Below are 23,084 nucleotides of genomic sequence, written 5' to 3' on the forward strand. Positions count from 1 at the left end.
AAAAGAATGGTTTAGATTACATATATAGCTGGGAAAAACTCTCAGGGTTTTTGTGGAACTCTTTATTCTGTGTGGAAGCATCATTTGATGATGTATGTGATAACGAATTGCTTCTTAGAGAGGGAAGCTTAGAGGAACGGAGAAGGCCACTGGCCAGAAGGCAGGAGACGGTGGAAAAGAACAAGGATGAAGAAAGAACAGAAAGAAGGCTTAATCAGTTGCCATGAATTGTATGTGTCTTGATCGTATTCCACTTTCCTCCTTATTTCTACTCCCTGGAAGCCACAGTGGAGGTGACAAGTCAGGGCACTCAGGAGGGTTAAGATATAATATTTAGGTACTATGGCTATAAAATACGTTTATATAGATTTGTACGTTTGTACCTTATATATGTATTTATGTGTCTTTTGTGGATAACGTACTTAAGTTTGTATATTCGTGGTTTATATGATCTAGTTGTTTTTGCTTATTATACTCTTGTAGTTCTTACCATTCTTTAGAAATGCAGATTTTTGTAATTTAGCTAATATGTATTGTTAAACCTACAAAGGATTGGAAACTTCTCTTTTTTTTTTTTTTTAAAGATTTATTGATTGATTGATTGATTGATTGATTGCTATGTTGGGTCTTCGTTTCTGTGCTAGGGCTTTCTCTAGTTGCGGCAAGCGGGGGCCACTCTTCATCGCGGTGCGTGGGCCTCTCACTATCGTGGCCTCTCTTGTTGCGGAGCACAGGCTCCAGACGCACAGGCTCAGCAGTTGTGGCTCACGGGCCCAGCTGCTCCGTGGCACGTGGGATCCTCCCAGACCAGAGCTCGAACCCGTATCCCCTGCATTAGCAGGCAGATTCTCAACCACTGCGCCACCAGGGAAGCCCTGGAAACTTCTTAATGGCATTTCCTTCCCTTATTCCTCTAAGTAATCATTTGCCGCAAACAACACTCCTGGTTTCTTATATGTTATTTGCACTGATATCTGTTGAGTGATACCAGTTGGTCAATAACGTTCCCGGGTCCCGAGGCCACATTTTCTTACAGTCGACCTCAGGCTGCACCAATTTGTTTTCCTTCCGAATTGGATTATGACGTAGGTGCTTTGGACATTTCTACCTTTATTGACCGTAGCTGGGTCAGCCCGGCCCTGCCCAGATGCTTTAAGCCAGTGGGCATCGGGTGTGTGTTTTGTGAGAAGGGTCAAATCCTTCTAATTTAAGCCCACATTGCTTGAACAAAGACTCTCGCCTGAATTTCGACTGAATTTCTTCGGAAACTTCATTTCCTTCTCCTCCCCGCCCCCTGCGCCCACCCCACACTCTAAATTACACTGCAAGTCCCCAGGGAAGTCCGATTCTCCCACTGCCCCACGCCCAGGAGAGCGGGACACGGCCTTGCTCAGACAGGTCACTGGTTACGGGCAAGGCAGGAAGAGCACGGGATCCCGTGTGGAGAATGGGTCCACCTGTCCTCGGCGAGCTCGGTTCTCCCACTTTACCTTTGCTTTGCAGAAACCTGAAAGCTCTGACCTCACCCCCTTCCAGCCTCAGGTTCCCCAGCACTGGGCAGGCTGCTGTTGCCTTGAAGTGAAAAGCAGTCTGGAGATACTGTAACCGAAAGTAGGGTCCGGCTGCTTTTTGCTCAAAAGCCAATAAAGAGGCCAGGTTGGTGGAAAGGAAAGTTTGCTTTATTTTGAAGGCCGGCAGTTGGGGAGGGGAAGGCGACTCGTGACCGAAGGCCGACTCCCCCGCGCTGACAATCAGGGGGCAACAGGCGGAGGGAGGGGCTCCACGCAGAAACAGCACAGGCAGCTCCGACCATCATCTTGACATCGGTCACTGGTGGCCTGACCAGCGTCATCTTGATTGTTTTAGGTACAGTTAGTCTTCAGTTCCAGGGTCGGCTTGTTCTCATTTCCTTGAGGCCAGTTCTCAGAATTGTGGCAGCTTGTGTCATGGCTACAGTCTGGTCATCGTGTAGTTAACTTCTTCCACCTGATGGGGGTTTCCGTGTCTGTAGTCAGCTCACAGGATATGGCTCAGAATATTATCTGCAGCCCTTGAGGAGGAGCTAAAGGTCCTTGACTTTGCTTACTGACTCAACTGTTATTGTTTTGTCCTGTTTGACTGCTTTTCTTTGTTTCTTCATTTTCACACTTTTCTGATTAAACTTATTCTTTGGCTAAAGTTTTTCCATGGACAAAAGGCAGGCTGAGGACACAGGGGGCATAGACCATACGGCCCTGCTCCATTTCAGTATGATTATCTTTTAAACAGCTTTAAGATATTCGTATACAGACAGTAACACAGTTTCCCCAACAAAAACCACAATAAATAAAGAGCTCAAAGGGTGAGATCAACCATACTGGGAGTTAAGTCCTGGAAGACAGCATTGATTTTATTTCTTTTGTATTTTACACACTTGGTAGAGGGTGTGAAGTGTTTAAATATCTCCTGCTGAGTCAGGGAAATGGGTACATGATGACACAGCCTGGCTACACTCACCTGAGAAGGATTCACACTTTCGAGTCCCCATCTCTTAACTTTTCACTTTCCTCTTGTCCCTTTTTGCTCTTGACTTTCCCAGCTGCTGGCATTTATTCTCTCATTTCTAACTTCTTGCTTTTTCAGTGTTGTATATTCTTTGATGGTTTCCCTTCCTGTATGATCTGCGTCCTGTGGGATCTTGCTCCAGATTAGATGAAGAGTTGAGCAGGTTTAATAAATCATCAAAATAAAAATATTTGCAGCAAGTATGCCACAGTTTGACTCTATGACTATCACTACCCAGCTGGAGAGATAATTCAAATGTTAAAAGAGCTGTGTTAAGTAAACACCTTTGTAACTCTTGAACATTTTCATAAATTTTTTTTTTTTAGAATGGGTGGATGATGAAGCAGATATGGAAGAATTACAAATTACAAAATTACCAACAAATAATAAAAATTACTTCTTGTATATTTTGTTTATAATTTTTGAACACTTTTTATTCAGATACTATAATACCTAGAGATTTTCATTACAAATCTCTAAACATGTTTAATTTCTAAACGTGAATTTATAAATCTCTAAACATGAAAGATTTGCTCTTTAAACTTATAAATGATCATTTCAGACATATTTATCTAAGAAGGAAAAACCTAAAATATATAGTAATAGTACTTAGAATTTTAATATTATAGAAAATCTCTCATATCTTTAAGGATGTTAGAGATAAAGGGCTAAGATGGCATTTTAAACCATAATGTAAAATAAACTATAACTATTCTATGGTTGTCAATGTCTTATCCTGCTGGTTTTAATAATGTGAAACAGATTTCATGATAATAAAGCCCATATGAAGAGCATTTTAAAAAATGAAAAGATCAAGACAAATCAAGTCAGTCTACTCACCCTTTTATATATACTATAATACTTAGGCTGGTTAAAAATGGTACAGTAGGGTAGAAGTTCTTATAAAATGGAAAATAATTCCTATCCATTACTAATTGTTCCTTAGCAAACAATTTAGGATATTAGGTTTTCAAAATCATTAAATCAAAATGACATTGAAAAATTGGTGTAGGCATCCTGAAGCTATGTAAAAATCATTCCTATTTTTTAAGGTTTAAACTCATGGGGAGAGTTGAGATTCATACATGAAAACTTCACATACAAAAGTAATGGAGCAGGCCACTTTATCTCTGGTTGTGTTCAAGTAAACACTTATGCATGCTTTGAACAAAGTACTTGATGTGTAATAAATGGAGACTAATATTAAAAAATTAAATAGGCCCCCAAATAAATGATGCCAAGGTATGAAGCTGTTTTTTTTTCCTTTTGATAGCTTCCTTTGCCGATTCTATAGCTTCTGCCCTTCCTCAAGGCTGAAACTAGAACATTCCTATCCAAGCATGACATATATCTCTCCATATAGTGAGGACTGCTTCCATGTCCCTTGTTAAATCTGTGTAACTTCTATAAATTTTTTATACCATATTAGTTATTTCATGATTTGAGTTACTCTTGTGAATGCAATTTTTCTTCCCTTATATTTTCTAATTGGTTTCTTCCTGGGAAACTATTGATCTTTGTTATCCTGTACATCTAGGTTTGCTTCTCCGTTTTTTTGTTTTTTTTTTTCTTTTGGCCTGAGTTGATCATTCTGATGAGAAGGTGGATTTGAACTGATTTGTAAGCCTATCTTTTAGTTTTGTGGGTGAGCACACATTTTTCCCTTCATAGCCATCCCTGACCTACAGCTGCAAAGCATAGGCCTGGTATCTCTAATGCAGGAAGCTTTTCAGAAGGAAAATCACAGGTATTGCTTGATTCCACAGTTTTCTTTCTTCTCTCATCTCCTGCAAGCTCACCCCATCCCATGTGGTATGTAAATAAATGATGAGTTTTATGTTTTTCTCTTGTTTCTTTCTCCAGCCTCATCTACCAGGCTAGAGTGCACGTAGCATTAGGGCCTTCCTAGCTGTGCTGTTCTGTGCTCATGTGTCAGGGAAGGTACGTATGGGTTCCAAATAAACTGATTCAGTTTAAGTGGTTTTATATCTTCCTAATGGTCCTGTGAGTTCAAATCCTTGTCAGTTTTTTTATGTCATTGGAGATTAATTGTGGGAGACAGATAATGGCACCCAAAGATGGCCAAATCTAATCCCTGGAACCTGGGAATGTGTTACCATATGGCAAAAGGGACTTTGCAGATGTGATTAAAGGTATGGACCTTGAAATAGGGAGATTATTTTGGGTTATCAGGGTGGGCCCATCTGGTCACAGGAGTCCTTAAAAGGACAGAACTTTCTTGGCTGTGGTCAGAGAGAGAGATGTGATGATACAAGCAGGATCAGAAAAAACAAACACACTGATTTATTGATATTAGTTTGTTTAGGCTGCTGTAACAATATACCACAGACTGGGTAGCTTAAACAACAGAAATTTATTTTCTCACAGTTCTGGAGGCCAGAAGTTCAGGGTCAAGGTCCATCAGGGTGGGGTTCTTGTGAAAGCCCTCTCCCTGGCTTACAGCCTCTCACTGTGTCTTCCCAAGACAGAGAGACAGAAAGAGAGAGACAAAGAAAGAGAGAGAGAGAGAGACCAAGCTCTGGTATCTCTTCTTATGAGGATACTAATCCTATTGGATCATGGCCTCAACCTTGTAACCTCATTTAACCTTAATTACCTCCTGAAGGCCCTATCTCTAAATACAGACACATTGGGGGTCAGGACTTCCATATGTGAGTTTTATGAGGTGACATAATTCAGTCCATAGCAATTGATTTTACAGTTTTTAAAAGTTGCTTTTTCGCCATCTCAGTGTAGCATATATTTGTGTTTCATGAAGGCGGCATAAGAGTAGTTAGTACTTGTGATAATATCTTTACTGTATTTATCCTTTTTGTTCTTTTTATATTTACTGTGTTTATCCTTTTTCTCTTAAAAATAATTTTAGTCTTACAGAAAACGTATTGAAATTTTTAATTTTAAAAATATTTTTTGTTTTATCATTTTATATTTTACTGTTTTTATCCCTTTTCTTTTAAAATAGCTTTAGACTTAACAGGAAATTTATAGAAATAGTGCAGATGTCCGCTATGTCAACATCTTACGTAACCATGGTACGATGACCAAACTCAGGAAATCAATGAGGATACAATACTGTTAGCTAAATTACAGGCCGTATTAGAATTTCACCAATTTTTCACGTAATGTCTGTTTTCTGCTCCAGGATCCAATCTGGGATCCCATATTGCGTTTAGTCGTTAATCTACTCTAAATTGTGAGCGTTTCTCAGTTTCCTTGTCTTTCACATCCCTGACACTTTCATGGAGTACTGATCAATTATTTTGTTTAATGTTTTAAGTTTGGGTTTGTTGTTCCTTTTATTTTTAAGGGAGGGACCTCAGTGTTTATGCCACTTTCTGATTAGATTCTAGTTTACACCTGGCCAGAGATTGGGGTATCCATAGAAGACCTGATGTTCTCTTTGCTCAAATGGTCATTTTGTATCTTTGAAGACTTCTAGATGGAGTGTCAGTAGACACTTTTTGCTTTTTACAAGTTTGATCCTCATATGAGGACTCCTTACAATTCTACTAGTCTATCCAAAAGTCTCTAAGCAAATTCAAAACAGCTGGAAATAACTGCATGCCTAAAGCAGAGAAATTGCTTCAGTGAGTTGACCAAACCTGGGTCTGATTAGTATATGCCTGCCTCTCGGAAGACGGTGATCTGGGAGCTGGGGTGCAATAATAATGGCTAATAAGAGCAAACATTATTTAGTAATTACTGTGTGCCAGGAATTGTGCTAAATGCTTTGCACAAATGATCTAATTTATTCCTCACGACCACCCCTTGAGGTGGGTAGGAAATCACAGACCTGAGCAGTTTAACTTGCTTATGATCATGTAGCTTGGAGAGTACTGAAATCTGGGACAGAGACAATTTGTTGGTGAATAAACAGGAGCAGAAATACTGCTGCATAAGCTGGTTATCAGAAGAGGATAGATTGGAAGATGGAGTTAGGTGCCCAGTAACTGGATGAGGAAATGGAAGAAGACAACCTAGTCAAAGACACGAGCTGAAGGATTCCATAGCAATTATCCAGGGTAAGAAACTTCTTCCAAATTGAGATCTTCCTGCATGATTTTTCTACCAGATAAAGAACGAGCCTTAGCTTAATTCTTTACCAAACAGCCCATTCTATTTTGGGACAACTGTGACTGTTGGTCTTTTTCCTCCTTCTGGGCTAAAACCTGGTTGGTCCTAGTTAAGCTGTCTGGAGTTAACAAGATAAATATAATGTGTCTTTCACTCGACAGTCCTTCAGGTATTTGAGGATAGCAGTAATGTTCACCTCCAGTCTTTTTGTTTCTATTTGCATGTTCCTGAACTATTCTTCGTATGATTAATAGTCCTCTTACCAGCCGGGTTTCTATTATTTGGTTAGAGGTGGACGAATACTGGAAGACTATTCAAATTTGAATTTGACATGAAAAGCAAATGAAAGTCATTGTAGAATGAAGGCAACTTAGATGTCAGGAAAAGAGAACTACAGGGCCAGCATTAAGTAGCCAGTTGAGGGTGGGAACATAATCCACCGGAGCATCTTGTGTGTACAGTAACAGTCTGGAAAAACTCAGCATAATATCATTTTGATAATTATTCCTTTTAAGATTTCCCTTAGAAGAACACGTAACTTAGATTTCCTGAGTACATAATCTGGAGCACATCTGAACATTTATAAACTGGATTCTGCCTGGTGCTTAAAATGTTTTCCTATTTCGGAGATGTGATTGGCAAATGAGACCTTTATCTTTTGATGCTATCAACTGATATCCTGCAGAAGAAGTTGGATGATGGATTTCTTTTGGAACGCATGATCATTCTGTAATTTTACCTCTCTTCTCTTCTCTTTCTTTACTTGTAACTGAACCCTGAAATGGAACTTAATGTGTCAAATGTACTCTCCATTTGTCCTTTTTTGCACAGCAAACACTATTATTGCAGATGTCCAAATTATAAAGTCTTCTTGAAATTAAAAATAGTTAAAAAAAGAAAATAGCTCTTGCAAATATGTTTTAAAATCTTTGGGGTTGGGGCTTCCCTGGTGGCGCAGTGGTTGAGAATCTGCCTGCCAATGCAGGGGACACGGGTTCGAGCCCTGGTCTGGGAAGATCCCACATGCCGCGGAGCAACTAAGCCCGTGAGCCACAACTACTGAGCCTGCGCATCTGGAGCCTGTGCTCTGCAACAAGAGAGGCCGCGATGAGGCCCGCGCACCGCGATGAAGAGTGACCCCCGCTTGCCGCAACTAGAGAAAGCCCTCGCACAGAAACGAAGACCCAACACAGCCATAAATAAATAAATTAATTAATTAAATTTATTTAAAAAAAAAATCTTTGGGGTTTACTATGTTATTTTAAAATAGTGTCTTTTAGTAGGAAAAACATGACAAATTAATGTCTTTTTGTGTGTGTAATGCTAATTCAATCATCAATGAACGTAAAGGCTAAATACTACCAAGAGTTTGAATCAACTGAAAATCAATCTGAGTCATGCATAATTCTTTTCTAACCTAGAATTCTCTTTGCAGCTACTCTTCAGAGTGTCCTGACATGCTAGTAGTTGCAATAACTTGTGACTATCTCATTTCTCAAGGGCAGTATATAGAAGTTCAAAAAAACTAGTACTGTTTATAAGACAATGAGTTATACCCATCTTTAGAGAAGTGAGGTAGATGCTTTGAAATGTTTTCAAGATTTCGGGAGCCATGATAAAAAGAATCAAAGCAGTTAGATTCTTAAGTCTCCTTAAAATTTACTCATTATTTAACAAAAATAAGACTTGATTAAATAATTTCAAGTCTAATAACCAATAGTTTACTCCATTTGTGTTTGAAAATGGAGAAGTATCTGTATTTATTAATGGAATCTTTACTTACTGGCAAAAATTCTTCAATTTGTTCCCTATGAACTGCATGGATGTCAAAATTTTATTAGTACAGCTAAAATGAAGAGTTCATCTTAGTAATAATATGGTGCAGAAAGAATGAGCATTAGATGTTATATCAATCCTTTGAAAGTTTTATGAAAAATGAGAACGAAGACATGCTCAAGACTGTTAGTTTTTTCTTTTTTTTTTTTTCTGGTGTATTTATTAGCAAGATCAGGTGTCATAGCATTTAAATGAAGAATCTTGCTTTATAAAATTAGGCATTGCTCAAAAAAATGACTTAAGTTTTGGGGTGAAAATAGCAAACTCAGTTAAAATGTTCTGCTGCAATACTTCTAAAATTATTTTTAAGCTGTTTGTTAAGGCACAAAACTGTGATTCTTGAATACTCCGACTTTTCATTGTATCATTTGAGAAATTTAGTTCTAAGAGTTCAGTTTGAAAAAAGCCAGTAAATGTTCCAGCATTGAATTTTCTCCCTTGCTCTTCTCCAGTCACCAAAGTGCTGCTGTAAACAGTTAAGAGCATATTGTCTTCCACAAGGGCCACAGAGCCTTGGGCCAGCCCTGCTTGACGTCACGCACCCGTGTCACTGTCTACACGGGCACTCTGTGCACTCAAATGATGTCCAGTATCTGATTGGGGTGTGGAAGGAAAATATTAGAACATCTGATTTTATTTTTTACTTAGAAATGAAAGAAGTCGAGCCTATTAAATATTAAATATGCTCATTGACACTGATGCCTTCCCTGGCTTATACTAGATGGTGGTTTTTACGTGTAGCATACAATGTGTTGTGAAGGCAGAGTGGGCTCCCACAACATGTTAAGTCCTTTCTTATTTATTTTTGCCAATATAATTTGTAAATAGATTGTTCGTTTCTGACCTGAAATCAATTCTGTTTCCTGATTGACTGAATTTTGGGGCAATGGAAGTGGCAGGAATATGCAAGTAACACGTGGGCTTTGGCCCAGTACATGGACATTATTTAATTTTCAAATGTCACTACAAGGCATTGATAGATGAAATTGTAAGCACTGTATTTGTGTGAAAGAAGCCAACTTTGATTTTTAAAAACCCTCTATAAAACTTGACTATTTTTCTTATTTTATAGATAAAAATTTTATCACTGTCAAAGAAATACATTTCTTAAACTTTAGAAGTGAAGTCATCCTAATGGGAAGTTAACCGGATTAGCCATTTGTTGCTTTTTTTTTTTTTTTAAAAACTTGGTCTTTGTCTAGTTAATTTCTCTCCATCTTATTCTTTCTGTTCTGCTTTTTTTTTTTCATTAATCAAGTCGAACTGCAGTGTTGGGGAGAATGTTAGATTCTTTGTAGATGTATGTATCTTTTTTTTTAAATTTTATTTTTATTTATTTATTTATTTATTTATTTATTTATTTATTTATGGCTGTGTTGGGTCTTCGTTTCTGTGCGAGGGCTTTCTCTAGTTGCGGCAAGTGGGGGCCACTCTTCATCGCGGTGCGCGGGCCTCTCACTATCGTGGCCTCTCTTGTTGCGGAGCACAGGCTCCAGACGTGCAGGCTCAGCAGTTGTGGCTCACGGGCCTAGTCGCTCCGCGGCATGTGGGATCTTCCCAGACCAGGGCTCGAACCCGTGTCCCCTGCACCGGCAAGCAGATTCTCAACCACTGCGCCACCAGGGAAGCCCTAGACGTATGTATTCTATGTGCAGTGGACGTGAGCAGCATATTTTTACCTTTCTTCTGGGGTCGGAGCTGCTCTTTAACTTTGGAAACGTCCTCGTTACTGTTGGGCTGTCAGTCACATATCCCCCAAACCTCCGTCGGTGTCATTGTCTCAGACCTGAGTCTGAGCAGGGCTGCAGACTCAAGCCAGGACTTCTGCTGAAGACAGTAGGAAAGAGGAGCTCTCTAGTTGCTGAAGTCCCTGGCTGCAAGGACCAGGGAAACCTGGAGCTTTCAGTAGCCACCCTTGAACCACGTGAGGAGGCTTGCCCAGAAATGAAGCCAACACCAGGAGCTCCCAGATAAGGAGAGAAAGGGTCCTGATGTTTGAGCCTCTGATGGGTCTCTGCCTGACGCCAGCCACGCTGCGGGATTCTCAGTCCCTTCAACAGTCAGTTCTCCTGTTTTTAGGCTAGTTCGTGTTAGTATGTGTCACTTGCTGCTACAACGTTTCTGAGTTAAATAACATTATACAGGGAAAACCATATGAATTTATGGATTCTACCTGTAAAAATGGCAATTCCATAGAGTTCAACCCAATGTAATAGAAAATTCACGTGGTCAGAAGGCTCCAAAGTCCTCTCTCCACCCATTACTTTGTGTTCTTGGCCTCTTCAAGCCTCAGTTTTCTTTTACTGAAAAGAAAGAGATAACGATCTACCCAACCTTCATACATAGAGATTGTGAAAGCTGATAAAGCGCATGGAAACCTTTGTATAGTATCAGGCTCTATAAAAAAATGTTACCTGTGATTACTGATTGGAAGGTCTGATTCTTGAGGTGTCTTACAGTTCATTCGGGTGATATTTCCAGTAGCACTTAGAGGCAAATGTCTAGAACCGATGGCACACGTGAGACTGTGAAGATGTCAAAGTTTGTCTGAGAATGCTATAAAGCCCTGATTTATGGGAGATAATCTTCTCCACACCTAGGTGGAGAAGGGAGAAACTATTACTCACCGAGTACTTGCCTCTCCGTTGCTTTGAGCCAGGACAATTAATCTCACATCCAACCTCAGAAGATGGGTATTCTCCCTTTAACAGATGGATGCTAAGTGGCTCCATTAAGATCCCAAGTTACAGAGGCAAAAAGCAAGGTCCCAACTCAGGACTGCTCAGTCCCACTTCCCCATGTTGCTATTAGAAAAGCAAAGACCACCTCATTCTTCGTCTGTGGCAGGTCAACTAAGACTCAAGGTAAATTGCTGAGTGGCCTTTGATTGGTTCTAGTATTTCCAGTCATATAGGGAAATCCATTTTCATGTCAGAAATCTCCATAAACCCATAGAAATGTTTAAAGGGTGCAATGCTTTAAAACTGTAATCACTGTCTTTTGAAAAGGCCATTTTGATGCAATGTATATGTGTATATATGTGCATACATACAAACTTACCACCTAAAATGGACACACAGTAAAATCTATGTTTCATAATTAGGACTACATGATACATAACTCAGTCATTAGGATATGAAGGACCTTGAAAAATAAAAATGGTAGAAAACATTGCTTTAAAGAGACTTAATGAGTCCCATTTGGGAGAAATAAAAACAGACAATAAATAAATTGAATAAATACAGACTAAAATCTGGATAGAATTATCTTAAATGAGTTAATAGGTTAATTCAAAATAATATTTTAGGCTTCTAGCCACGGGCTTGCAGATTCACTGTCTGTCCTCAGCATCAGTTTTCTGAATCTGTTCTGTATTTATTTTAGTGGAAATGAGTGAGGAATTAAGACATAACTAAGTTACTTTTCTATGATGCATATGTTGCACCGGTGCCACAAAAACATAGTTTCCTCAAAGTTTAATTTAACAATTGGAGTGTAAGAGTAAAATAAAGTTACTCCCTAGACATAGACAAATATACACATGAGTACACAGATATACATTTTCCTCTCATGAAGCTCTCCCTGGTACTATGGGCAAAGAACAAATTATGTCATCAGGAACAGGATTTGTTTTATAAAATGATTTCTAAGATGAGTAGTTGCTGGAAGATATTCCTCTGGCATTCTCTGATATTTCAAACTCAGACTTAGCAGTCTTAAGAGTCTGCTTTTTATTGTATAAATCAACTTTAGCAATATTCATAAACAGTAAAAGGATGCCAAGATGTGATCATTAAAGACCGTCACATCTTTTAAAAATATTCCCAAGTATATACAATATAACATTTCAGATAAAAATAAGTAGTCTTCTGCTCTGAAAAGAAGAAAAATCTTTATCCACGGAAGAAACATTTCTAGACATTTTTATAAGTTACCTGATATTAACATCATAACTGTATCCTAAGCACTGTTTCTTTTTTTCTTAATATTAATTGGATAACCAGACTGGGAGAAGACATTTGCAGCCTACATAGCAAAGATCATATCCAGAATGTATAAAGGACTCTTACAAGTCAATAAGAAAAAGTTTAAATACCAAGTAGGAAAATAATGGCAAAGGATATAAAAATGATATGAAAGAAGAATCAAACAGAGGAACCGGCCTTTAGGGAGATGCAAGATGAAACTACAATTTCACTTTTTATCCTATTGGCTAATGAGGATGTGGGAAAACAGGAATGCTTATACATCCCTGGTAGAATTGTGAATTAGTCTCATGTCTTTAAAGAGAAACTGAACAGTATGGGAAAAGATCAGTGGTGCCAGCGCTCCATTTTTAGGCGTATCTTCTAGCGAAACTTTCACAGAAATGTTCAAGAAGATGTATAAAATGATGATCACTGGAGCATCGTATACAACAGTAAAAAGTAGACACAACTTGAACATCCTTTTTTTAGTGTAATGGATGAGGAAACTATGTTTTAATCATAAAATAGGATAGTATACAACATATGTAGGGCTAGATCTATGTATAACTATATGGATAAAACGGAAAAACATAATTGTGAAAGAAAGCTACAAAATAAATTAAACAGCATGAAAACATTTATGAGAATTTCAAAACATCGAAGCAATGGTTTACATATATGGCATGTGATTTCTTATACAGTGAGGTACAAAAACAAGCATGGGAATGATACACATTTTCAGATTACAATTTACCTCTGGGGAGAGAGATAAGAAAGGGAGAGGAAGAAGGTCATTGTTTAATTTATAACAATTAATTTAATCTCTTAAAACTAAAAGAGCTGAAGCAAATATTGCAAAATGATAGTATTTGTTTAACGTCTATGGTAGGTCAGTTGTTGTGTGTCACATTTTTGGGTACTTCTCTACAGGTTGAAATATTTTATAATTGAACAGTTAAAAATGGAATTAAATGACTGTGACTTCATGTTGAACGTGCTAAAATACATTGCTTCACCTCTTTTCTATGGCTTCCGCATACTTATCCTCCCAGAGTAAATCCTGAGCACGTCTCGTTTCTGTATGGTTGCACAGGTGAAGGTTTTGCTGCCATTGAATGAGTGCATCAAGGTGGTCCCAGTCTTTAGGGCCCCCTTAGAAAGCTCCTGATCTGTCCACATACGTCAAATGCAAGGGGAGTCCCAAAGCGATAAGTGCAGTGACATGTCTGAAGATCCTGGGCGGGAGGCATCTCTCTGGGGAAGGCACTTTAGGGGGGGAAGAGAGGAGGAAGCGTGTGATGAGGACACACATGTGAGATGAAGTTGATTGGCCTCAGGGTTCTGGATGATTTGTGAGGCCAGTGAAGTTGATGTAGGCACAGCACACCCCAGCCCAGGTTGGAGAGGTGAGTGAGCCTCTTCGTCTGTGGAGTCTGGTACCCAGGTCTGCAAACAGCACCTCACTAGGATCAGGGAGCCTCACCTCCATCAAAAATGGCCAGAAACTGGAGAGCCATTGGACAGGGCCTGGGAGGGCTATGTCCCAGGCTTGAAGGGCTAGTGGTATTTGTGGCAAATAATAGAGCTGAAGTTGGTGTAAGAAATGTTTTTGAGTAAACTCTGCCCACAACTCCCAGCTCTGCTCCTAGCCTCGGTCTCTCCCCTGGTCTTTCTGGAAGCACAGAAATGGGCTGGCACATTGTGGATCTGGCAGTTGCACTGGTGGAGGCTCAAAGAGGACCCCTTGGTTTTGATGCAGATGGGGAAGTAGTTGATGTTTCTTGGGTTGATGGCCTGAAGCAATACCAGTTAATACCTATATAGAGGAAACACCCTTAAATCGGTGTACATGATTCCATAAATGTATATTCCCAGAAATACTGATTCTTTCATTGTCCTGATTTAATGAAGTTGGTACCTCACAACAAAAAGAGTGATGGAAATAGGTATGGAAAATTGCGAACAGGTTGTGTTCTCAAAATATGTTTGACATATAAAATTTAAAAAAACGCTGAATTTAATTGTCTCGTGTTTATGAAACAAGAAAGGAACTAAATTTGGGGAATCATTAAAGATATGTCACTCCCTTCCCTCCCAAATTGAATATATCTTTTTTTCCAGCTTTTTTTTATGGTAAAGCTTTTCATTTGCTATATGTCCAGTTGAGTATTTAGTTCTTTACAGAACTGAGTCAGTTATTCATGGTCTCGGTTCTTTCGAGCTGAGGTATGGTGTTCTTTTTGAGCTGCATATCAAAAGGTAAACAAGTATAGAAACTTCTCCTTTGAAGATTCTACATGAGTCTGTTGCTGGTTAAATTTTCCTTGCAGAAGTCAAACAGGGTTTCCTGTTGCATGTTTACCAAACCGTTTTTTCTCCGTAAAGAACAAATGCAGTGCTGCAATTTTCCCATTTGTTAATTTTTCCCGTTGAGCTCATTCCTTCCCTTGAAATATCTTCTTTCTTGTAGTCCACCTCATTTAGCGGTAAATACAGAGGATTACAAACATTCTTGTTAGATATAAAACATTCCAGGAAATTTAATTTCTTTAGTCATGGATTTTAGCTGTAATGATACTTTGCATTTGTATAATATCTCCTCTATGAGAAATTCAAACCCTGTATTCATTATCTGGAGACAAGCATTATTATCGTAATTTTGCATCCTGTGTAACTGAGTCACAGGAAATGAACCAGAAATAAATCATACCTGGAGTGTAACTCGCAAAAGAATGTAGCCAAAAGGAGGGATGATTGCATTGTGCCTTGGAAGCTTTCACACTGGAGGACAATATGGCTGGTTTACCGTTTAGGGAGGAAGGGGTCTCCATGGATGAGTGTGGGGGAGGAGTACACGAGGCGGGGGTTAAAGGGGACGGGGTGGGGGGTGGAGGAACACAGTGAGGAATGCTTAGGGCTACGGCTGCTGCTGGATGATGCTTCCTAAAAGCCTGTTCCTGACCCTTCTCCCATGCATCATGCCCTATGCCTGTCCAGGCAGCCACGGGCCATGTGTCCTCAGCCTGGGAGCCCTGCTGGCTGTTGAGCCCAGACACAGCTGCTTCTGTGGGTGTGGCTCCCAAGTCCTTGTGACCCAGTGTGGTCCTGGCCTGGGCTGAATTGCTCGCAGCCCACTGGACCCAACCGGTCTCTGGTTCCGTCAACATGCCCAGAATCCTTAGTGATCTAAGCCTTCACCCCCAGGGGCTTTCTCTGATCAAACCAGCTTCCCAAAACAGAGCAGATATTTTCGAGAAAAGGAAGCTCAGAGGAAGCCATGACGTGAAAGGTCCTCCTGGGCACCCCTTGCGAGGTTGAAGGGGGCTGTGAGCTTCTCTGTCTCCTTGAAGACTCCTTTTCCACTGAGTGTTTAGAGCGGGGGTTCTCTGCCACAGTTCATCCTATCTAACAGGTCTACAGATACCTGGGTCCCCCAGGAAAAGTGCAAGAACTGGTAGGAGTGGTAAATGAGGGAGGGTCAAGTGATTCTCCCCCTGCCAGCTCGGAAAGCATAGTATCCATCAGCCGCTGTCTGTGGGCTTTGTCTTCAGGGGTTTCCCGCTGCTTCCAATGGTGTTTCTTATCTCAAGGTAGAAATCAATGAATGATGCTATTCTAGCAAGAAAGGCACACTAACCAACTCTTGAAACGGAAATAATTAATCATCACAAGCAGAGAGAATGCTAGGTGACCAGTAAGTTATATAGTGAAGGAATTGCCAATGAAAAGCGAAGTTTTCTGGAACACCTAAAAGATAAACACTGAAGTAAACCCCTTCATCCAAAAGCAGAATGTAACCTCCTTGGCCCACTAACAAAGGAACTCTGCCACAGTTCAGCCGTGGATCCATGTACCATGAATTTAGAGCAAGTTGTTGGAATTTTGAGGGACTTTCTTATCTGGCATTCCACCCTTTTATACAATTAGTTACGGTGTTGGCTAAGAGGTCGTGACCAAAAAAAAGGCAAGCAAAAAAGAACCAGAAAAAGGAGTACCTGCAAATATGTCACCCTTTTTTGGTGTAGATGGAACACCGTACAAGAAACTCTCATGAGAACTTCAAGAAAGGAAACATAACATGTCTGTCACTAAAAGGGGAAAAAAAAATGTCATTGGGCCAGCGAGCATTGATTAGAACAATAAGAACTTCCTGGAGCCAAGAGTCAGAACAAATGTGTGAAAGGGGATGAAGGGACATTACCATACTGAGCCTTTCACAGGAAAATGCTAAGTAAACGGAGGGATTCATGTCAATATTTGTATAAGGAAACATGCCTCCCTCTGACTCGAAGGCATGCTCCAAAAAAAAAAAAAAAAAAAAAAATTCTTGAGAAACTTTGTACAGTATTCACAATAACAACAAAGATAATACACTTGGAGTTGGGGGTGGCCATTCTCATGGAAATGAAATGTGTTTCAACACTGATCCCTTATTTTGAGTGTTGGCGGGGATACTTCTTGTGGCTCTGGCCAAAGGGAGGCATGGCCGCTTGCTGGGCATTGTGGCCTCAGCTGCCTCTTGTGTGTTTTCAGCTGAGAGGTTCTCAGGTCCTCAATGGGTGGGCAGGGCACACTAAATTAGGAAAGATTGCTGCTTCATTAATAAGCGACACAATTTATAAACAGCAAGTTATCACTTGCTTCACGTTTTATTTGTCAGGGTCATTTTTAGCAAAAGCTGGGCCTAAGCACCCAGATAGAGGGCAGCTGTTCCTCCAGTCAACCCAGTAGGAAGAAAATTGCAAACATTATTGAGATGAAATTGGATGGATGGTTGCTTTCAAGGAGCACAGACTCCCACCTGCTTTCTCTGAACCTCCCGTGTGGGGGAAGTTGGTTGCACTCTTTTTAGCCTTGCTGGTGCTTGCCTCTTCTTGTCGACCAGCCTTTAAAACTAGGCATTTTGGTCTGGAAGGAAAATGCAATAATCCACATCTTTAATCTCAGGTTTTGAGAGTTTTCTGTTATACTGAGAACCTAAAAAGGAAAGCGGAGAAGTCCAATGGAAAGAAACAAAAAGAGGTTTCTCCTTTCTCCTTAGCAATAACAAAGAGAAAGAGAGAGGAAAATAAGACTCTTTTCTATTTTAACACTTTAGTAGATAATGGCATATGAATAATATCATCATTTTTCTGCCATTTATTCAGATGTGAAGGAACTCAGTGAATAATAATAGCTGCTGTCAAAGGTATTTATATTTAAAAGGTCTTTATGTAAAAAAAAATTTTTTTGTCAGGACTGATTTTTCTCTGAGAGAATCCCACCATCTCCTAGCAACCAACCTGGCCATCTTTTTGAATAGACGCTGCATTTACAGTGGGTGCATAACCTTTATGGGGAGGCGTTTGCAAATTTAGCAGTCAGGACTCATATGCATTCAAAGCAAGTTGTTAAACTGATCCCAGAGCCAGCCTGGTGATAGAAGTCTCAGGGGGTCTCTTCTCTTGGCAAAAATGCACACATGTGATTTGCACACAATTTCCCTTCCTCTGTTGCCCGAGCCTTGCATGTTCTGCAAATGAAAAACGGCCCCTTAAATAACCTGTCCACAGAACTTTTATCTATTTAAAAAGAAGAACTAACTCAAGAAAATACAAAGGTTTTGCTTTGCAAATTACCATCCTAATGGAAAGATTATCTCTCAAGAAAGAAAGCGTCTAGCAGGAGTTCATTTATTAAAAAATATTTTTTTGAAAAAGAGTAATGGAAACATTTGGAATTCAATCATCTCTTCTGCTACTGCGTTTTGATTATTTGTAATATATTAATGTCATTTTCATTCCTTCAGAATCTTACAGGAGGGACTGTCCGATATTCTAAAAACATTGGCGAAGGCTCCTAATATCTCTTTGAGATAAATATTGTAATAATGATTATACATCTGAGACACACAATAAATATTGTAATAAGATTATACATCTGAGACACAAAATTCATAGAATGAGAGGAGATAGAGTCGGGAACAGAAATGCTTTCCCGTGATTTCTAACTCTATGAGGTTGTGTTTAACAGCAGAATGGATATTTTCATTCAAATGGAAAACAATATTTGTCTCATGTAAATATGGTACCCTATTAGAATGAGGCTATGGTTTTAAAAGAAGAACATTGGGGCTTCCCTGGTGGCGCAGTGGTTGAGAATCTGCCTGCCAATGCAGGGGACACGGGTTCGAGCCCTGGTCTGGGAGGATCCCACATGCCACGGAGCAACTGGGCCCATGAGCCACAACTACTGAGCCTGCGCGTCTGGAGCCTGTGCTCCGCAACAAGAGAGGCCGCGATAGTGAGAGGCCTGCGCAACGCGATGAAGAGTGGTCCCCGCTTGCCACAACTAGAGAAAGCCCTTGCACAGAAACGAAGACCCAACACAGCCATAAATAAATTAATTAATTAATTAAAAAATAAAAAAATAAAAGAAGAACATTTAAATAACCAAAAAATCTTTTAAAATGCACCCACTGGAACCGAACTTCTGTACATGAAGTATTTGTAGCATAAAAAAAAAAATGCATAAAGATCTTTATCACTAATGGAGGCATTGTCCTTTGATTGTCCTTTGTCCCTGCTCCACCCAAGGTTAACAACTTTAGGCAAGGTTGTGACTTTGGCCAGTTTTGTCATGAGACCCTTCTCTTTCCTCTTTTTATGCACTCTTTCTCCTCCTGCCTTTTCAGGTTTCTGCCTCTCTTTCCCATGCCAACAGGAAATTCTCAGAGAACCAGATATGATACTTGTTTATTCACTGAATCGTTTTACTTTAGACTCACTCGCCTTCGTGTAACTATGCATTTTATGTCTTCTCTATATTTGTTTTGGAACACTTTCAGGAATCTGTAATGACAGTCCTTGAAATTTCTGGAGTGCTTTGCAGCTTCGAAGTCGCGTTCACTTTGTCTCACTGATCTTCACAGTGACCTTGTAGAGGTATATATTATTTGTTATTAACACCACCATTTTTATACCTAAGGAAACTGAGCTTTGGAGAGATGACCGGATTTGCTTAAGCTTGTAAAACGAGTGGCGGTCGGTGCCAGGGTTCCAGAGCAGGGCGACTCTGTCGGAATCACTTGCTTTTCCCTCTAGATCACAGTACTTTGCAGAAAGAAGCTGGAAAGGTACATCTGGAGGCAGACATTAGGTGAAAACTGGCATTAGGTGTACAGTAAGACTGGATTTGTCAAGGAACCTTGGTCTGGTCCTTTGTGGGTCACTAGGAAGCCAGGGAGAAGGCACAGGTCCAATCGCCCCCGTCCAGATGCCACTCAGAGGCGGACTGGGGACCACGTGGTAGAAGGTGTCTGGCTGGCTTCACCCCAGCTGCGGGTGGGTCCTGGAGGTGGTCCCGCAGTGGATCAGGTGTCTGTTCTTAGAGGAGCCACATCAGCATTCTCCGCAGGCTCAGAAGTGCGCTCCCAGATCTCACCCCAGACCAACAAGCCAGACTTTCTGGGGGGTGTCGTCCAGAAATCGGTGTTTTTGCAAGCCTTCAGGTGATTCTTACACACTTTAAAGTTTGAGCACCGCCTGCTCTGGATTCCTACCCCTATTATGTCTGACTAAAGGGAGACTTCATTCCCCATGTCTGAAATCTTAACCCTAGAAAGATTCTTCCTGCCCTCTGTTCCAAGACTGCCACATTTTTACATACCCGTTACCATCTCTTCTAGAAGTATTTGTTTGTATTCATACTTTAAATTGATTCTCTTCTCTCAACTGACTCTCTGAAATGCATGTTAAATTTATTATACAATTTTTTTTTTTTAAGACTGTGGTGTGGGATGGAGTTTTTTTTTTTTTAATTAATTAATTTATTTTTGGCTGTGTTAGGTCTTCATTTCTGTGCGAGGGCTTTCTCTAGTTGTGGCAAGCGGGGGCCACTCTTCATCGCGGTGCACGGGCCTCTCACCATCGCGGCCTCTCTTGTTGCGGAGCACAGGCTCCAGACGCGCAGGCTCAGTAGTTGTGGCGCACGGGCCCAGTTGCTCCGCGGCATGTGGGATCTTCCCAGACCAGGGCTTGAACCCGTGTCCCCTGCATTAGCAGGCAGATTCTCAACCACTGCGCCACCAGGGAAGCCCTATTATACAATTTTTAAAGGTCACTTTCCATTTACAGTTATCATAAAATATTCTCTATATTCCCCATGCTGTACAATATATTCTCGTAGCTTATTTTATACCTAATAGTTTGTACCTCTTACTCCCCTACCCCTGTATTGCCCCTCCCTCCCCCTTTCCCTCTCCCCACTGGTAACCACTGGTTTGTCCTCTAGATCTGTGAGTCTGCTTCTTTGTTGTTATGTTCACTCATCTGTTATAGAAAATGCATTTTTTTACTCTCATAGTCTTTTTTTAAATTTCCAATGTGAAGTTTCTAACTATGTGTTGAAATTTAACCAGTTCCCATGTTTCCAAAAGGTATTTTTACCTTTCCAAAATAGAGGTGGAAAGAGAAAGGAGAGTGCTTCTGGAATAAAAAAGAATTACATAAAATAAATGAGAAAGGAAAATGTTTTGAAACGTGTGTTAGAAATTGATATTGATTTGTTCTGGGAGCGTCTCTGCAGTTCTTATGCAGGACACAAATGGACGGCCCGCGTGAGCCCATCAGAACCGCAAAGCTGACTTTGGCTGCCTTCCTGTAAAGATGAGATGGTGGATCAATTCAGTTAAGAATCTAGTTAATTCAGAGAGAAAGATGTGATTGGTTGTTTGTGGTTGTTAGGTTAACCTTCCCACTTGCCCACCTAACTGCATGAGACGTTCTCTTTTAATGAACTATTTTGATATTCTAGAGAAGATTTTAAAAGTGTGTCATTGTGAACTGTTTTTTCATGATAGCGTGGGAAAGGTGTATCTACAGTCATGTTCCAGCCAAGCGTTATGTATGGTAAAGAATGACACCAGTCATTCCAATAATTCGAAGACATTGTATCCTTTTCTTCTAAGCCTCTACTTAATGCTAAACACACATGTACACACACACACACACTCAGATCAACTGCCCTTTTTAGCAAATGTGTCACAAAGCTTTGTTTCCAACTATAGAGGAAAATAAGACATCTATCACATTGTTTTCCTCCCACTTAAAAGCTTTTCCATTAGACAGTTGCACAGGATGAAACCAGATGGGAGAGCTGAGCTGCCAGGAGGAGAATGCCACGAGGCTGGGTGCTCTGCAGAGACTTCTCGAGCCGGGGATCACTCCAGAAAACTTCTGATTCTGTCCAGGAACCCTCAACTCAGACAATAAGAAGTGGATTGAGGGGCAATTTGAATACAATTTTCTACATAATCAAAAAGCATATACCCCAAGATTGAACTTGAGCTATAGTTTAGTGCATTGTTTCTGCGCTGTTCTATTTCAATAGCTCCATATGGAGACAATAAAGCAACAAGACAAATAGTCTGTTGTAAAGTTTCAGTGCTTCTCTCTGATACCCATTCATTCTCTCTTGTCAGGTTACCAATCCAACCCCCCCAATTTTTCTCCCAATTTAGAGCACTTGAGCAGATACATTTTTCATTTATACCTAACTGGCAGTCTGACTGAAAATAGCAAAGCTACCACTAAGAACTTTTTCTCAAGTAGCTTTTCTTTTGAAGAGAAGAGGAAATACTGACTCAACTGGGTTAGGAAGATACAAAATTTAGTTACCTTTATAGGATGCTTTTTATTTATGCCTTCTGTTCAAGACCCATTTCAACTTTATTTTTAATTGCAGACAAGTATCTTTCTTTAGCTTCATGTTGACTTTGCCTCTATCTTTTGGTTTCTTAAAATGCAGGCATTTGATGAAGGAAAGTTTTATCTTGATTTTCAGACATTCTGAAACTTTTTTTTAAAGAAATAATTCAAAATCCTTAAGTGAAATGCAGTCATTGTAGTGTTCAATCTGATTGCTTATCATCATCAAGGCTGTTTACAGCCTTTACTTTTCCTCATTAATGTGCTACCCGGCGGTGCAGAATTGCTAAATTCATAGTTTCAGTTCCTAAGAAGACGATGCTGGATGTGAAGGAAACTATTCTGGGGTAAATAAGAATGAAAATAGAACAAAACACTTCAAAGATCTGAAGGGCACATCGAGGGTCTCTGCCATCCAAGACAATTGTGGAATTGTTGTGTTGAGCAGTTTAGAAAAGAAGTTAAAAAAAAAAAAAATGATGCTCGAATGCTAGACAGAACTCTGCTTCCCCATCCGACACTTGTGGTTTTCCTTTCCAACTTTTCGAGTTCCCCCAGGTAGAATCTCTGCAGCTTCTTGGGGAGTCTTCAGTCTCCTGTCTTCCTCGGTAGCTTTGTAGAAGTGTAACAAAGGTGTCAGTGTCGCTGTCAGGATTTATAATTGTTGTAGAGTAAAGGAGGCTGATTCCTTTATTATTTCTTTGTGGGTCCTTTATAATCTAAGTAATGTGGGTACCACGGTAAGGATGACAGGCAACTTGCTCCACACCCTCTTCCCAGGCTCAGTGAATAACTCAGTAGAATCATTTGAGAACCGTTCTTGACTCTTTTCTCTCCTTCTTTATCCACATCTAAATCGACCTGAAATCCTCTCCACTTACCCTTCCCGGCAACTTTCTAACCTTTCTACTCATCTCCATCCTATTGTCTTTGCCCTTAGCTAAATCCATGACAC

General features: G+C 40.1%; 1 protein-coding gene and 1 long non-coding RNA gene across 5 annotated transcripts in view; one reads left to right on the plus strand and one right to left on the minus strand.

Moving 5' to 3' along the window:
* Positions 1 to 23,084, plus strand: part of LOC309616071 (uncharacterized protein) — a 382,792-nt gene that overhangs the window by 51,458 nt on the left and 308,250 nt on the right. The gene's annotated exons all lie outside the window — the stretch shown is intronic.
* On the minus strand, positions 428 to 7,869 carry LOC309616081. Its single transcript, XR_014237265.1, has 2 exons — positions 866 to 7,869; positions 428 to 542 (listed from the first exon to the last, which is right to left on the minus strand). It is a non-coding gene; the product is annotated as an uncharacterized lncRNA (long non-coding RNA).

Source organism: Balaenoptera borealis (genome assembly GCF_965194805.1).
Source record: "Balaenoptera borealis genome assembly, chromosome: 18".
NCBI lineage: Eukaryota > Metazoa > Chordata > Mammalia > Artiodactyla > Balaenopteridae > Balaenoptera > Balaenoptera borealis.